The 18,953-nt window shown below is 43.9% G+C and overlaps 1 long non-coding RNA gene across 1 annotated transcript in view; it reads left to right on the top strand.

The window, feature by feature from the left end:
* The window catches only part of LOC141111996 (uncharacterized), a 286,628-nt gene that overhangs the window by 65,371 nt on the left and 202,304 nt on the right, over nucleotides 1–18,953 (top strand). Inside the window, exon 2 of the long non-coding RNA XR_012236492.1 lies at nucleotides 13,997–14,104. This is a non-coding gene — a long non-coding RNA (uncharacterized lncRNA). The remainder of the gene's footprint in view (nucleotides 1–13,996; nucleotides 14,105–18,953) is intronic.

Here is an 18,953-nt window from a genome sequence, read left to right as displayed (position 1 = left end):
CAGGGAAAGCTCAAATACCTTTCTGTAGGGTTCTTGACAAATGTCCTTTAGAGTTGAATATTACAGTAGAATGCGCTCCCCTTGTGGGACACACTCTTTGCTCGCCTGGATAGGCCTCTCTCACTTGCCTAGCAGCCAGTACGTAACACGAACAAAAGTCTCTGCCACAAACTTGCTTGGGATGAACCCGTACAATCCTGTGCCACAGGATGTATTGGTTTTGCGGTGAATGTCAGTCACAGTGCTTGAACCTTCAAGCCAAACCCAGCAACACTATGCTGTAAAGTTACTTTAGGATACGTCCTCCAACCGAGTCACCAGGCCCCTCTCCAGACCAGCACTCTGCATGATCCTTCCATGGCAGGTCCTCCCCTGGGATCTCCTCGGTTGTCCAGCTTCTTCACTCTGGATAGACAGCTCAGGACCATTCCTCGGCTGCTGTGGAAGGCCCCAGTCAAGCTTCTGGGCCCACCCATGCGCCGCAGCAACGCGGGCCTCCGGAACGGAGGACCACGAGGTAGCACTCTAACGCATACCTGTCGGCCAGGAGGGCCAGCAGGTTGCTGTAAAAACGACCCTAAAACATAGCGTCTGTCCCATAAATACCCTCTCCCAGAATCCCACTCAGAGGACCACCTCCACCGAGTTGTCTCAGGGACAGAAGAGCATCCATACGCTTTGACACGTTGCCTTTCCAACGCCCGGTGGGTGTAACAACGACACCCACCGGGGCAGTATGGAAACACATGCAACGTCAGCCAAGCTGGAACAGAGGCAAATCTAACTTCCCCTAATGAGCAATTTACTAAATTTACCTATCAGATGGTAGATCGCAAATCTACCAGCGCTACACAACTATGTACGGAGTGACCCTCACCCCCATATGGCCCCTCCCAGCACAATTTCTCTCTCTTCTTCCCCCAGGGCACAAGTCCCCCCTCCAATATTCCCCCTCTCAGCAAAAATCCTCACCCCCAGGGCCACTGATTAGGCAGTGTTGTAAGATATGTACTCCCGCGCCATCACTTTAAGTATACTAGAATCGTTAACTGCTGCAAGCACCGGTATAGCTAATCCGTGACTAATAAGTGATAAATGTTGACAGTGCTGGTGCTGCGCTGTTAGTGTTAATGAGCACAATGTGATCTGTGCATACAACGCACAATATTAATGCCAAACATGAATTAAGCCTGCTTAAGGCTTAATTTATGTTTGGCATTAATATTATGCATTGTATGCACTGATCACATTGTGCTCATTCACACTACACCGCAGTCCCAATGCTGAAAAGGCAGTACAGCCGGCCTTCCTGTACTGGGCCCATGCCCCAGTCACCTGCTGAGCAGGAGGGCCGGCTTACTGTCTTATTGCAGACACCAATCCTCTTCTGCCTTCCCCTGCAATGCTGCCAGCTTCTCCCTCTGGCTGCACTACAGGGGAGTGGTTCTAGCACATGCACCCCTTCCATCTGCTGTCCAGCCCCTCCTGTGTGTCCCTTTCCCACCACAGCGCTGCTGGCCTCTCTCCTGCCGGCAGCTGCTGCGGGCACACAGGGGAAGGTTTCAGGATGGAGAGTGAGGGAAGGGGCCAGTAAATATATAATTTATTGGCCCCTTCCTTTCCTGAATGAACGTAGTGAGTGATCGGTACCAATCACTCCTTTGTCCATTCATCACTGAAGCATAGTAAACTGTGTTTACTATGATTCAGTTTGTGAATGAGCAAGAAGCTTCAGAGCACTTCCAATTCATTCATCTTTGCAACTAAGGCTGCAAAGAAAAGGACTGATAAAAGCTATGTCCTCAGCCACTTCCGTCCGGGGGGGGGCTCAGTCAGGTAGGCTGTATGGGTCCCTGTGATTTCTAACAGCAGCACTGCTCACTCCCATATACCCCCTTCCAGCACAAGAATCCCTTCTCAGCTCTATATTTCCCCTCCATTTCCCTCTCCCAGCACAAATCCCCCCTCTCAGCACAAATCATCACCCTCATACACCCCCTTTCAGCACAAATCCCCCCTCTCAACACAATACTTTCCCTCCATTTTCCCCTCCCGGCACAGATACCCCCCTCTCAGCACAAATCCCCCCATACCCCTCCTTTCAGCATAAATCCCCCAAACCCCTCCTTTTTACACAAATGATCTTAACCACCACCCCCCCCAAATCTCCCCTCTGAGCACCAATCCACACCCCCATATACCCCTTCCAGTATTAAACTCCTCTTCATGCACAAATTATCTTCCCCTGCCCTCAGCACAAATCCTCTTATTTAACTCCTCCCCGCCAAATCCCCCTGCAAGCACAATTCCCCCCCCCCCCCCCCACTCAGCACACATGCACTCACCTCCAAATTTCCAATTTTTCCAGCAAAAAAAACTCTTAATTCCTCCCAGCGTAAATCCCCCCTCCTCTTCTTGCACAAATTCTCAGATTTCTACCCCCAGAACAGACTTGGTTACCAGTTACCGGGCCTCAGCGCCAGAAGATCTCCTTCCCAGGCTCCTCCTCCTGTCCTGTCAGAAGACACCCCAGAGCAGAGGAGGAATCTGCGTGAAACTTCCCTTGGCACCAGTGGCGGCCGCTCCATTAGGGGCACCATAAGTCCATGCGCCCAGACCCTAATCTACGTGCAGGGCGCTGGATGCATGGATTCCAGGGGTTTTTTCTTTTTCAAAGCACATGATTAGAGCCTGAGGCTCTAATTGGCTTAAAAAAAGATGGGCTCGGGGTGCAGAGCACCGCACCCTGTGCCCACCTAGTTGTGTGAAAATAGCGAATTAATATTCGCTATTGTCGTCCTGCTTCTCCTCCTGGCCAATCAGGAACCTTGTCCTGAGACCCTATTGGCCGAGAGAAGAAGTGACCATATTGGCCGGGCAGGAGGAGGATGTGGGGGGAGATCCAGCCGCCCTCATCGATCTGAGTGGCAGTGCTCTGCTTCGGCACCAACACAAACCCGACCACATGAGTACCACCCGTGGGGGGGGGGGGGGTTCAGGTGGTCGAGTGCACTTCGCTGCCATCTTCTGTCATGTGTGAAAGGTAATACTTGTTGGGAACAGGACACCCCTACCAACAATGTGTAGGTCTGCGCCTAAGTGCTCTGCATCAGCACCCGCGGGGGGGGGGGGGTAGCCAGGCTGTGTGAGTGCCACTCGTGGGGGGGTGTTGGGTGGTTTGTTTACCACCCCCCCCCTCCCCGGCTGGAGTACCAGCCACCACTACTCGGCACTCTGACACTGTTATAAACTTGCAGCCATCTGGGAGAGATACTCGCTGCTAAAGTGTCAGCAATCACTGCGCTGGAGACCCGGGGACACCCACACCCCGCAAGAGATGTCGGCAAATGCTCTGTGCGAGCCGGGACTGTAGCAGCCCACTGGAGGTCCCCTCCATGCTAGCACACTGCACCCCGGACTGGAGCCCCTCCTGCCCTGCAGGTCCAGGGCAGGTGTCATCCGGGTCCGGCCCGCACCCCCATAGCGACGCCACTGCTGCCTGAGCCCGATCTTGATCCAGCAATGTGCACAAGAGCAGAAGTTCTTTTGTTGCTGTCAATTACAACCAGTGAGGAGAGGATGAGGCCAAGCCGTGATCTGTGTATTTTGGGCATACAGGGCTGGCTCAGGACTGGAATGAGCATGCAGAGTGTCCATGAAGCAAGCAGCTTGCTCTGGGGGCACTCGGCAGGGGGAGGAGCCAGGAGCTCTGGTGGGTGGGGGAGGAAGATTGGGGGTTTTACACAGAGTAGGGGGTTTTAAGTGTACAATTACAATCACTATGCCCTGCCACCTATCTGCTAAGGGCAACATAGGCCAGTGATGGCCCCTGGTATAATCAAAGGGCTACACATAATATTCAGTGAATGGAATGTTTTACAGAAAGTCATCAGAGATTCAGTAGGAGATGATCAGAGAATGCAGACATGATACAAGAACGGGTCAGAGACTGCAGACAGGATACAAGAGATGATTGAAGACTGCAGACATGATACTAGAGATGATTAGAGACTGTAGACATGATACAAGAGGTGGTTGGAGACTACAGACATGATACTAGAGATGGTCAGATACTACAGGCACGATACTAGACATGGTTGGAGACTTCAGACATGATACTAGAGATGGTCAGAAACTACAGACATGATATAAGAAATAGTCAGAGACTGCAGACATGATACTAGAGAAGGTTGGAGACTACAGACATTGCTACAAGTCAGAGACTATGAACATGCTATAGGACAGGAATCATTAAATAGTGGGCCGCAGTCCATATCCAGACCGACAGTCCTACTCGGTATCCTCGCCTTGGTCTCCATTCAGGGTTCCCAGAGCATCCCTTATGTTAGAGTCCCTAGAGTTCTTCCTTAAATCAAAGTCTGCAGAGTTCCGCCTTACAGTAAAAGGGAACTCTGGGAGTTCAGATGTAAAAGAGGAACTCTGCGGATTCAGATGTAAAAGGGGAACTCTATGGATTCTGATGTGAAGGGGGACTCGTGTGATTAACTTCATATGATTAGAAATGTTGTTTAATTGCGAAATATATGTATAGTTTATACTATAAAAAAAATTGCTGTGCGCCGCTAAAGTGTTCGGGTTTGACTTGAAGAAAAGGTGGCAACCCTACCTTATTCACTGTGTCAATTGACAGCTAGATAGAATAGAGCCATGTCCAGGTCTATGTAGCCTTGGAGGGGACCCAGCAGCCATCATCTAGTATAAATGTATTCATAGGTCTTTAAGGGCCCCTGTGCAGTTGCATGGCGTGTATAAACGGTGTCTCTGACCCTAATGCCGCTTACACACGAGCGGACTTTACGGCAGACTTTGCCCGGCGGACTTTTCGACGGACTTTATGACGGACTTTCTGAATGAACGGACTTGCCTACACACAATCAACCAAAATTCGTACGTGATGACGTACGACCGAACTAAAATAAGGAAGTTCATAGCCAGTAGCCAATAGCTGCCCTAGCATGGCTTTTTGTCCGTCGAACTAGCATACAGACGAGCGGACTTTTCGACCGGACTCGAGTCCGTCGGATAGATTTGAAACATGTTTCAAATCTAAGTCTGTCCAACTTTTGAGAAAACAAAGTCCGCTGGAGCCCACACACCATCGAATTGTCTGACTAAATCCCGTCCGCCGGGCAAAATCTGCCGTAAAGTCCGCTCGTGTGTATGCGGCATAACACTAATCTAACCCAAAGTTCATGCCTAACACCAAAAACACCCTACAGCAGCCACCAATCAAAATCAAACTTTCACTTTCTTAAGGGTACCACACAGCTTCAAACAAGACTAATGGCTCAAAGAGTAAATAGGGATACGTTGTAACAGGATCGGAAATCTGGATTTGTTGAACTACAATTCCCAAGTTACAGTTTTGACCTGCTTGGATCGTAAGCATCAGCCTGTGATTCACAGTTGCAACAGAAAAAGTGCAAGATAAAAAAATCACAAGAGGAAACCGTTTAATCCTGTCCAAAGCAAACTGAGTTCAATTAATACTCCAGATTCAGATATTTGAAAGCTTTCCTGCTCAGGATCCAGATTCTGGTCATGCTCCATGTTTGGCAGAAAGCAGATGTATTTATACTGCAACTGAGATCCCCATCAATACTGCGCCAAAGAGTTCCTACATAACAAATATTCTCTGGAAGGTTTTTATCTCCTAGAAATAACATTGTATCATGAGTGGGAGAGAACATCATGATTAATAGATCTGGTGTAATAGAATCTGCTTCCATTATGTTATCAAATCTGGGATAGTGTCAGCAAGACTGGAGATTTACATTGTGTAATGCAGGAGGGAAAATATTAAAAAGGTAACTCCACTTAAAAAGGCCTCATTCACTTGGGGCGCTGGCACACTCACTGCATTGAGGCCTTTGTTTTTGCATCTGCATCTGCTCTGAGCTGCGTGCAAGTGGCCTATGGAAGCGAATACTGACTCAGCAGCTACACAAAATCCGATGCATGCAGGAGCAGATGCAAGGCCCCGAATACACACTGTCTGCACCCATACCTCCCAACATTTTGAGATGGGAATGAGGGACACCTACTAAAAAATTATTTAGGCATAGGACACGCCCCCTGCCACACCCCCTTAATTAACCAAAAAAGAATTAACCAAAAAAAAGGTTAATTAAATCTACAAGGACTTTTTTTTTACCACTACTATTCCTTTATATTGGCTTTTAAAATGTACAAATGCAGCAATTTAGACATTTAAATTTAGAAATCAGATGAAAGGTTTAGCACTGGGAAACATTTTTGAAAGAGAAAAAGTGCATTTTATATACAACTATATAGATCAGACCAAAATGAGGGACAAATGAGGTGGAATGTGGGACAGAGGGACATTGCTCCAAATCAGGGACAGTCCCTCCAAATCAGGGACAGTTGGGAGCTATGCTGCACCCGCTCCTGCATGCGGCTCTGTCCGTGCATCTGCTGCATCTGCATTCCCTGTCTGCAATGTCTTAGGCTGCGTGCATGCAGCTCAGGGTGGATGCAGGCACAAAAAAAATGTCTTATTTATGCAGTCGGCGTACATGTGAATGGGGACAAAAATATTAGTCCATTTTTATGCGGAATTCTCATTTACTGTTTTTTTGGACATCGGCAGCAGTCTCACTCACATTGTTATATTATTATTTATATTATTATAAAGGATTTATATAGTGCCAACATTTTGTGCAGAACTTTACAACATGAGGGCAGATAGTACACTTACAATACAATTCAATACAGGAGGAATCAGAGGGCCCTGCTCGTTAGTGCTTAAAATCTAAAAATTATAACAATGTTTTTCAAACTCCTGTTGGTAAAGTGTATGCTCAGCCAAATCTTTTTCCCATTTTTTCTTTAATAGGTAGAATTGTTTTCCCATTTTAGAATGGAAGCCCTGCTGGGTATTTATTGCTATCTGGGACTCCATTCTAGAGCTTTATTCCGGCGACAACAGTTTTAACAGACAGGAAGTGAGAGAAAACCTCAAACAGCAGCCAAAAAAACAAAACACTTTTTTTCAGAAGAGCAGGGGAAGTCTAGAACCCCTGTCAGATTTTTATTTCTGCCTCTGATCCTGTGTCATGCAGCTGCCCTGCTGCATTCCGAACACAGGAGGTCATTTACTTGGCACAGGCTCAATGAATGCAAAACATTCTCTGTTTAAACAAGGTGGAGTGCAGCCCAGCTTGCATCACAAACGCATTTAATAAAATGTATGAAAATACTGACATTTCAGTGTGAACCTAGCGAGCATATAACTGGACACCATAGTCCTGAGGGGTGTGTGAGCTGCAATGTTTCGCAGTTCAGAGCCAGCGCAGTGTGTTCAACCCCAAAGCTCTTTGCAGTCAGTAGGAATAAACATACAGGGGTTGATTTACTAAAGTCAAATAGACTGTGCACTTTGCAAATGCACTGTGCAAGAGCAGTTGCTCCAGAGCTTAGTATATGAGCAGAAACTCTGCTGACTTCCATCATCCAATCATGTGCAAGCAAAAATGTTTTTTTTTTGTTTTGTTTTTTTAATTTCCCTTTAACTTGATTGGGTATTCTTTGCGAAGTGAAGCTTTATCTAATTTACCAAGCTCTGGAGCAACTGCACTTTGCAAAGTGCACAGTCTATTTGTTTTTAGTAAATCAACCCCACAGTGTGGGCTTCGTTCCAGAGGAAAAAAGTATTCACTACAAGCAGGCTTCGCACAGATCTCCCCCTTTTCATCATCATCCTTTCCTCTCGCCACATTACTAGCCACCAGCAGATTCTTTGCCTATTGCAACCTTGCATTTGAACCCTGAAACTGCAGACATACTTTGGGAATATCTGGGCCCCAAGGGAAGGATGGAGCATATGGTATGGGTTATTGCACATCCTAGTTTTTGCATTGCCTTATTAAAGCCCAAGTGCTGTCATTTTTGAGCATCCACTCAATACAATGCTTGACTATTTAGTACATCTCTGGTTAGTGCCCTCAACTCTTCAATGCTTCTTGAAGGTGCACTCTAATAATTAAAAAAAAGGGCTTAAAGCTGAAGTCCAGCCAGGTAAGCCTTCACAAACAATAGTCCTCACCACCTTTATCCAATCATCCCAATAAAACAAAAACCTAAATGCCGAACCTAAATCTGCATTCATGTGATACACTGGGTCCCAAATCTTCTTGTGGGAGTGTCTTTTTCTGGGTGCCCATGTTGCTGCATGGTGTCATGTACCTGGTGGAGATTGAGCTGGTGAAGGGACTTCTCTTGCACCTCTTGTCCAACACCCCTGGTAGAGGTGACAGGAGCTGTGAAGACACAGAGTGGCATGAGAGCCAATGTTGCAGACAGTGCCAGCTGTTGGAAGTGAGACACAGATGACTGTGGGCAACCAGATAAAGACCAAAGGCAGGAACACAGTGACACCCAACTAGTGGACGGAAGCAAGGTCAGGGCACGTGCCACATGTCCTCAACAGCCGGACAGTGAGGTACAGGAACATAAGCCAGAGTCGGGATACGAGCCAAGGTCAGTTCATAGCCGGGCAGCAAGGTACCGAATCAGGATACAGAGTCCAAACATGGGCCAAGGTTTTAACAAGTAGATATGAAAGGCAGTTCAAAGGGAAAACAGGTCATACATGGTAGGGGAAACGTAGCAGGTCAAGTCACGGGTAAATCATGAACTAGCTGCAGACCACTCAGCAATCTATCCATCACAATCCAGTTTGGTGCTGATACCAGTGTCAAGCATGCGTCTACATTTGTGCATACATGCTACTACAAGTCTTGCAGTGAGTTTATGCTCAGAAATATGCACGTTGCAATGATTTTCTTGTTTTAGCACATAATGGACTTTTTCCTTACACTTGGTGATGTGGACACTTCCCATTGAGTCCAACAGGAGTTTCTCACAGGGTCCTGAAGGAGCATCAACAATAGCGTGTTGACATCACAGGGAAGGGTGGGAGTGTAGTGGTGAATCACTGGCCTTAAAAAAGACAAAATGGTGAATCACATGATGGTTGATTCCTCTATACCTTAGACTGGTAAAGGGAGAAGTAGAACATGAAGCCAGTCAGGCTCTGTTGCATGCACATGTGCTGAAAAGGAAAACGTTGGAGAGATCAGAAGGATCAAAAGGCTGCTTCTTCACTGGTCGATCACAGTTTGGAGCAGTGAAGTGACCAGGCTGTATTGTTCTACCTATGGTTTAGCAAAGTCAGGTCATTAGGCTTACTGTGCTGTCTGGCAGAGCTGTGAATATATCAGGACTGGTTGGACAGATATACATATCATTTGAGAGATAAAAGAGCTCTCATATATGTGTTTCAGTTGTGTATTTAGCTGCTTGTCCAGGGGTTTCCTTTCATTTAACTGTTTTAATTACAATATGTACTTTTATCCTCCTGTTATCCCTTAACATTCCTAAGGAGCCTGTGTACTAGGAGGCTAATCAAGGCCTTCAACCTGTAATTCTGAGATTCAGCAGCTGTGGTTATCCTTTTTATAGCTTTTGCCAATTTTCTCTCACCACCAAAAGTCATCTACAAGTCCATGCAGTACCTGTGTGCATTGGAGCAATCATCTAAAAAGTGGCATATCATATAGCTCCCAGTTGTCTCACTTAGAAGGATATCCCCTGTTTCAGAACAAAATCCGTCATCCTGATTAATTGTCCCTTTTTTTATCCTGATATAGAGATTATGCTTATAAGTGTTCATTTTGTTGTAAACTTCATATATTTGTTCTGTGACAAATTCTTAAATGCTAATGTCGAAGAAAACTGGTAATGAAAAAACACTGGTATGATTTGTATTTTTTATATTATTCATTGCTGATAGTTAGTGTTGTAGGCGTCTTTAAGGCTCCATTCACACTAGCGCGTTTTTTGATGCATTTTGCATTTTGCAGAAATGCACGGGAATTTTTTAACATGGGTTCCTATGGAACAGGTTCACATCAATGCCTTTTTGTATCTCTGCATTTTTGGAAAGGGTCAGGGACTTTTTTTCATGCAAAATGCAGCGTTTTGCATGTAATAGAATTGGACAAGCATCAAAAACGCAAGTGCACCGTTTTTGCAGCGTTTTTGCAGCGTTTTTGATGCGTTTTTGCCGTTTTTTTTTTTTCAAATTTAAAAAAAAAAATTTTTTTTAAGACTGTAAAAAAAAAAAAACGCAAAACGCAAATCGCGGCAAAAACGCCGCAAAAACGCCGCAAAAACGCTGTTCAAAAACGTGGCAAGCATGAAAAAAAACCTCCAAAAACGCCCAAAAGCAACATGCATAGGTGTGAATCGAGCCTTAATGCATCAAAATGTTTTTCTTTTGTTCGTGAATTCCTGACGGTCTGCTTAGTCAGAGATGTGGAAATTGCATGTCTTTATTCTGAAAGCAGCTGCAGTTAGTTATTTTTTCAGTATTTACTGAACAGTATTTTTTCCTTTAAGGCGTCATGCAAACAGCTTTAAAAATGGTGCTTATACGGGCATTTATACAGGCTCAGCAGCTGAAGAGGAAGCCAAGAGGAACCTGGTCCCTCTTTGGTTTCCTGGGTCACTAGGGAAGCGATTTGGTTAGATGCTGTTGCCCCATGTGACTCTAGCAGCCATCTTGGGTCAAACAGAATCTATTTAAGGCACCCTTTATGGTGGACACATGAATTTATGTTTATATACGTGGGGTGTGGAGGGGCTCAAAAATATTTTTGTGGGGGAATTTATATGCTCGGTTGTAACTTTTTTACACTTCTTTTACATAGTTTTTTACAAATTTTTTTTTCATTACATAGGGGACAAAATGTCCCTGGCCCTGATGTTGCAGCAGCTGTGGAAGTTATCGGGGGACTTCACAGCTGCTGGTATCACTTTCACAGTCGGCTTAAAAAAGGTAGACACACTCCTAGCTGCTATAGCTGGAGGGAGTGTGCTCTGAAAAGCCCCCAATCCCAGCAACGCTTTAACGGGGCAGGGACTGAATTAACTTCCATATTAGGAGCAGTTATACTTTAACTGTTGACATAAGAAAATGGACACACAGAGTTTTTAATGCCCTGGTGCCAAACCAGCAGCCCAAGGGCTGCATGCAGCCCTTTTGGTATATGATTAGTGTTGGGCGAATGGTTCGGGCCGAGCAAAAGTTCGGTCTGAACATCCCCTGTTTACCCGTTCGGCGAAAACCTGAACTTGGGGGGCATCAAGTGGGATGGCATTCTTAGTGCATTCTAAGCCCTGATTGGGCAAAGCTGTGCCCAATCAGGGCATAGTGAAAGCTGGTTGTTAAGGAGCGGGGCTGGTATAGATTGGGGGTGTTTTTTTTCACATTTCTCTATTGCCGGCATTGGTATTATATTGCTGGCAATTTAAAGGAGTTGTAAAGGCAGAAGTTTTTTTTTATCTTAATGCATTCTATGCATTAAGATAAAAAAACCTTCTGTGTGTAGCAGCACCCCCCCACTTACCTACCTGAGCTCCTTCTCTGTCCAGCGATGTCCACGATCCCCTCAGCCATCCAGTACACTCCTCCTGTTTGGCTGAGACAGAGCAGCGGCACTATTAGCTCCCGCGGCTGTCAATCAAAGTCAGTCGGCCAATCACAGGAGAAAGTGGGTCGGGGCCAGGTCGGGGCTCCATGTCTGATTGGATACACGGAGCTCTGACAGCTTGGGTGACCCCTGTAACAAACTGCTGGCTGAGGGGCACTCAAAGGAGGGAGGGGCTAGGAGCAGCAAAGAGGGACTCGAGAAGAGGAGGAGGAGCAAAACCAACTGCACAGAGGAGGTAAGTATAACATGTTTGGTATTTAAAAAAAAAAACGAGCCTTTACAATCTTTTTAAATGTCTTTTTTTTTTTCTTTAGAAATGTCAGTTTTGCTACAGCAGGTTCTATACATGGCACAGATGCGCCACTTTACAGGCAGACTGAGGGGACCCCCAGGCACTATATTTAAAGGAATTTCTCAGTTTTATTGTTTAAGCATCAATAAAATCACTGCTCCTTTAAAAACAATCTTTTTTTAAAGTTTTTTTTTTACATTGGTACATGTCCTCCAGGGCAGTACCCAAGTTCCATACACTTTTTATGGCCAATAACTTGCATATAAATCTTCAAAATGGGCACTTTTGATTTTTTATGTTCGTGTCCCATAGACTTCAACAGGGTTCGGCCTGAACTTTTGCTATGTTCGGGAGTTCTGATGAGAACCGAATTGGAGGGTCTTTAGCCCATCTCTATATATGATATGTGGCCCTCAGACCCCAGCAGCCTGTAGTGGGAATATTGATTAGGGTAATATCAGTGATCTCTACTAGCCTCATGTAACATGTTACCAGGTTCATATTATTTTTTGCAGCATGTCTACAGACAGAAATGTACCATTTCCATACTCTCTGACCCTCAGTTCCTTTAATAGGTCTGAAGATTCTGACAGGCATTACATATATTGAACATTATGTACAGCCCTTTGGTGATGTCAGGGGGTGCATTTGAGGCCCTCTTTAGCTGATGAATGGACAACCACCGTTTTAATGAGTCAGCAGACTCAAATGCCCTGTACACACGATCAGATTTTCCAACAACAAATGTTGGATGTGAGCTTGTTGGCGGAAAACCTGACCATGTGTGTACGCTCCAACGAACATTTGTTGTCGGACTTTCCGCCAACAAATGTTGGCTAGCAGGTTCTCAAATTTTCCACCAACAAATTTTTGTTGTTGGACTTTCCGATCACGTGTACACAAGTCCGTCGCACAAAAGTCTGCGCATGCTCGGAATCAAGTACGAGCCAGAAGCGCTTGGTCTTGTAAAACTAGCGTTCGTAATGGAGATATCACGTGACTATAGAACTTCTTTTTTATCGGCTCGCCGTACGTCTTGTACGTCTCTACGTTTGTAATTGTTGGCCAACATTTGTGTGACCGTGTGTATGCAAGACAAGTTGGAGCCAACAACCTTCGAACAAAATTCCACGTTTTTGTTGCTGGAAAGTCCGATCGTGTGTATGGGGCATTAGACATGCATTGTGTGAAGGAGCAGTAAAGCTCCCATTGTGCAGTGCTGCAGAGCAGGAAGCAGAACTTGCATATGTAATAATATGGCTGCCCCCATACACATATATCATTATAGTTAAAGTTATACAGAGAAACAAGGTTTATCAGACATGACATATTGATAAGATTGTGTTAAGCTTAATTATTTTTACATGATTATCTAATAAATACAGAAAAAAACATACATCTTGTTTAATATTTTCTCTTAAATGTGTCCCATCTGAGTAAGTTAGAAAGTACGGTGTCATGACGCATTATCATAATGTGCTGTGTAATGAAAGTTTTTTCAGCTTTGCTGATGACATTTTTTTGAATATTACTAATGCACCCGGTGATTAGAATGTTGGAATTCACAACACATTTTGCGTGAGATTGAAATGTATTCCCTACTCTGGGTTAGGGGTGAAAATGAATCCTAGACATTGCAGCTGTATGAATTATACATTACATCAACCAGTGTTCCTGCATCTTCTAGGGGAACAAGTAATTACACCGGTAGAATTAATAGTCATGAACATTCAGTCTATTAAATCTCGCTACTCTGCCTTATGTGCCAGTGATGTTGCTAATTCCAATTCAATAGCTGGCCATATTCAAATAAATACTGCTTAGGTCCAGGCTTGATTTTAAAGTGTATCTAAACCTAAGACCTAAATGTTAATACATTGCAGCTTATCAGTCATTAGATGTGGCGGCTGCATTTGTTTTCTTTTTTTTTTTTTCATGATTTTTACCTTTTATTTTCACCTGGTAGTCCTGTGAATAATACACTTCCTGTCCTGGGTGGCTACACTTATTCCACTGTATCTATGGTGGGAGCTGTAGTTGTCACCCTAGGCTGATTTGGATTAGAAACAGGTCTTCCGCCTATCTTCATTATATGGGTAGAGGGGATTTACAGGAGATAGCTTGCAAGGAAGATAACATTGTTTGTGCTTTTTTTTTCACCTCACAGGAGAAGTGACAAGCACACTGCGTTTCTGACAAGATCAACAAGTATTTTGCTGAAAATGTTCTAAGCCTGAAAAATGAAAGCGAATGCAGCCACTACATCTAAGGATTGGTAAGCCGCATTTAACATAGTTGTTGGGCTAAAATATACTTTAAGCTAAATTCCAGTTAGGCATGAAAACAAAAACTAATCGGTTATGTATCCATAACTGGATTAGTTATGTATAATCGGTTATGTATCCATAACTGGATTCGTTAAGGATACATGTATTTTTTTAACAGTATTTATAGCATGCAATTTTTTAAACAAGCATTCATTATTTAAAAAAAAAATTTTTAGACTTGACTAGAGTGGAGAGGGATTAGACCCCTTGTCAGGTTTTTATTGCTGTCTGTGCCCCCCTTAGGGAGAATTACCTTCTCTATTTGCCCTGTTTATCATTATCACCAAATGTAAAAGCGAAACAAAGTCCCAAATGTTTGTTTGTCACCAGAACCAGAATAGAGGGTAAATCTACCAATGGAGACACTAATTCTGATGACAACCAGGGACTTTTGCCCTTTGAAGTTTTTTCACTTCCGGTTTTGTCAATAGGACAGGAAGTGAAGGGAAATTTCCCCAATGGGATATAGATGGCAATAATAACATTGACAGGGGTTATAACCATTGTTAATTTTGGCAGCAAATTTCTATTTAGTTTTAGTCTTAGGACTAAAATGGCATTTTAGTTTTAGTCCCATTTTAGTCTTCTGCAATTGTTTTAGTTTTAGTCGTATTTAGTCCACTAAATCTCCAGGACATTTTAGTCAACTAAAACTAATTTTAAAATTTTTCTACAATTTCCAAACTCATTATATACTGCTGGAGTGAAAAAATCTAATATGTTATTTATTATGGCATTGAGGTATGAACATGCACTACAGACCAGTGTTAATTTTGAAGTCAAATTTGAATTTAGTTTTAGTCTTATGCCCCGTACACACGGTCGGACTTTGTTCGGACATTCCTAGGATTTTTTCCGACGGATGTTGGCTCAAACTTGTCTTGCATACACACGGTCACACAAAGTTGTCGGAAAATCCGATTGTTCTGTACGCGGTGACGTAAAACACGTACGTCGGGACTATAAACGGGGCAGTGGCCAATAGCTTTCATCTCTTAATTTATTCTGAGCATGCGTGGCACTTTGTGCGTCGGATTTGTGTACACACGATCGGAATTTCCAACAACGGATTTTGTTTTATATCCTGCTCTCAAACTTTGTGTGTCGGAAAATCCGATGGAAAATGTGTGATGGAGCCTACACACGGTCGGAAATTCCGACAACAAGGTCCTATCACACATTTTCCGTTGGAAAATCCGACCGTGTGTACGGGGCATAAGTCTTTTGACTAAAATCCCTTTTTAGTTTTAGTCGTATTTTAGTCATCTCAATTGTTTTAGTTTTAGTCGTATTTTAGTCGACTAAAATAGTAATAATTTAGTCGACTAAAATGTTTTAGTAGTTTTAGTCGATGAAATTAACAATGGTTATAACCCTCTTTTAAGCCTAGTGTACAGGGGTCCAATGTCGGGCGGCATCGGACGGTTTAATAGAAACCGGCTGACATGCGGCCCGTGTGTACTGGAGTCGGTCTAAAAGAAGCCGGCCATTTGTCAAAGGGGCATGACTGAAAAAGGCCTGCTGATTGGCTCCTGATGAGCGCTGTCAGCCAATGGCTGAGAGCGCTGACTGGAGTGTTCTGGAGGGGGGGGGGCCACCCCCCAGTCAGTACACAATAGCACAGCAGGGAAGATCCCTGTACTAACATCGGATAGTTAGTATAGCGGCTCCTCCTGAGCTGTCAGTTTTTTTTTCATTCAGCCCTGCTGAGTCGAATGAAAAAAACTACTAGTGTGTACTAGGCTTAACTCTATACAAAATGGAAAAAAAGTGCTTTAATAACTTTACACTGGGCTTCACTGTCCATTCAACAGCTTGGGGGTATGTACTTGGTCAAGATGTGTTGCTGCTGCTGTTATGCTGTTAGAATTAAGAGCCTGACTGTATGTTATGGCAGGTTTGCCTTATTCACAAAGGTAGTTTAACACAATTACAAATATAAGTGTATGTATATGGGTAGATAGACAGATAGGCAGTATAATTTCTGCATCTCTGATTTTAGCTTTAACATAAAACTCAAACCCCTATCATAAAATCGAAATATGAACTTGATAGAGGTGCAACGCCTCCCTCAATCTAAAATGTAAAAAGCTTAGGCTTGAATTACTCTTTAATTTCTTAAAAATAAAAATAAAAATAAATAAAAGACTAAAGAATTTACAGAACAATCAGGAAAGGTAAAGAGAAGGCCAGTCATGTTGGAGAGTCTAATGTCTCTAAAAGATGTGACACCCTCACAGTCCATAAACGGTGAGAAAGTGGGGAGTCTTCTCCAAAACGAAGGGGGTATCGGTGTCTTAGGGAAATTATGGACACTCAAGTGGGGAGGCGACCACAGGTAACAAAAAACACTTCAATCTTCAAGAAGATAAGATGGGTACTCTTACCGGATCCGTGGGACGCATCTGCCGTATAGCAGTGCGTCTGTAAGGCAAAGGAGGTAATTAACCAGGATATCCAACCAGATGATGTCCTCCAGATCTCAATCACCAATGGAGGGGTGGTTGTCTTGGACAGGCGGTGGATCTCCAGTACACCCGATCTCCAATACCGGATCAAATCGATCAGAACTGAATGATTTTTGGTGGGCCCATGGAGGAAAAGAAAAAGGAACTCTACATAGTGTAGATCAAAAAAATAAAGTTTTTAATGTCCAAAAACCGTACAAAATACAGGTGATCACAAGCAAATAAAAAGTATAAAAATGACAATGTGGGAAGCTGGAATAGCTGGCCCTACACACGTTTCGACCAGACAGTCATCAACAGGGGCATGCCCACCAAGAATCATTCAGTTCTAAACGATTTGTTCTGGTATTGGAGATCGGGTGTACTGGAGATCCACCGCCTGTCTAAGACAACCACCCCTCCATTGGTGATTGAGATCTGGAGGACATCATCTGGTTGGATATCCTGGTTAATTACCTCCTTTGCCTTACAGACGCACTGCTATACGGCAGATGCGTCCCACGGATCCGGTAAGAGTACCCATCTTGTCTTCTTGAAGACTGAAGTGTTTTTTGTTACCTGTGGTCGTCTCCCCACTCGAGTGTCCATAATTTCCCTAAGACACCGATACCCCCTTCGTTTTGGAGAAGACTCCCCACTTTCTCACCGTTTATGGACTGTGAGGGTGTCACATCTTTTAGAGACATTAGTTTGTCCATTCACAGCACGTCACTGTATTGTTGAAGTTTGTCACCATATGTCACACATTTAGAGGTACATACCAGTGTATCTTTCTACATGTAGGTTTAGCGCTGCACTATATTGTCTTCTTATTTTGGGAACTCGGTTTGTTATGTGCTAGCAGCTGTAGTTGTTCACAGTTTTTAGTTTGTTTCACTGGTAGCGCAGCATTCTCTTTTTATTATGTTGGAGAGTCGGTTGCTATAAACCAGGGGTATACAATTAGTGGACCTCCAGCTGTTGCAAAACTACAAGTCCCATCATGCTTTGCGGGTGTCATGCTTGTGGCTGTCAGAGTCTTGCTATGCCTCATGGGACTTGTAGTTCTGCAACAGCTGGAGGTACGCTAATTGCATGTCCCTGCTATAAACTATAGCCGCAATTTCCTATACATCTGCAGCAACAGAGACAATGGGGTCGATTTACTACAACTGAAGAGTGCAAAATCCAGTGCAGCTGTTATGGTAGCCAAACAGCTTCTAATTTCAGCTTGTTCAATTAAGCTTTGACAAAAAAAACTGGAAGCTGATTGGTTTCTGTGCAGAGCTGCACTAGATTTTCAAGCTCCAGTTTTAGTACATCAACCCCTAAGTGTCAAATATGTATATGATGTTAGTGGAAATATGCCAGATTTTGGGGGGTCCCATATGGGGTCCAGCTTTGACTGCGATTGAAGAATGCTTGCTTCTGTTACCCGCATGTGTTTATCAGTTGAAAAGGTCTTTCATCCTGAGACGTCCATTATAGTGTGCATGGCTCGGCATGTTTGGTAAGCGTTCTTAATAAAAGCTATATGTCAAAGTTTCTGCTTCTCATCTTCCATCTGAGACCAAAAGGCTTTGGCCACATTTGTGAACAGTGCTGGTTTAGGAGGATGCTGTGTTTCAATCAAATCAGCCGGTTTCACCACTGTCAGAGTAAATATCAAACATGGCCTCCACCCAAGAATGAAAGAGGTAACTCACCAGATCATAGGATCTCAGACGATCAAATTTAGGAAATGTATTAGCACCTAATATTGAATAATCTTTTAAAACTACTATGCGCAACAAAAAGAGTTTTCCTTTATGTAAAGAAAAGGCACAGACACCATTCAGAGAACACTTTGCATTTTCTCAATGCTTCATGTTCATTAAGAAAGATGCATTCTCTGTGCCAAACTAGCGACCCCGTGCATTAAGTAAGCAGCAGGGCAGGTGCTCAGCAGCTGAGCCATAGGAGATGTAATACCCTGTGAGTAGCAGTCCTGGACAAGATAAATGCTTGTACCATCAGGACTGAAGCTGGCCAAACCTTGAGTGAATTTAGGCTGGGTCATCAGAAATTCATTTTGTGGGTGGCTCTGTCAGCACCCCTCTGTCCAATATTTTTCAATTAAGGAATTGAAAGAGCAGGGTAGAAAAGTGTCAACAGAACAGTAGCTGCATCCAATTAGATGCGACTGTCAATTGGGTATTCTGACAGCCAGCAGCCCCCCATAATTTTTTATTCTTTATTTTCTATTTTTTATTTCCATTGTCTATTTTCATCTCTGTACTCAGTTTGTTGTAGAGTGTCTTGTTTTACACACGGCCGGACTTCCCGACAGAAAAAGTCTGATGGGAGCTTT

Source organism: Aquarana catesbeiana, linkage group LG11 (assembly GCF_042186555.1).
Source record: "Aquarana catesbeiana isolate 2022-GZ linkage group LG11, ASM4218655v1, whole genome shotgun sequence".
In the NCBI taxonomy this organism is placed as follows: Eukaryota; Metazoa; Chordata; class Amphibia; order Anura; family Ranidae; genus Aquarana; species Aquarana catesbeiana.
The sequence above is the reverse complement of the archived record's forward strand: the minus strand, read 5'-3'. Positions and strand labels throughout refer to the sequence as shown.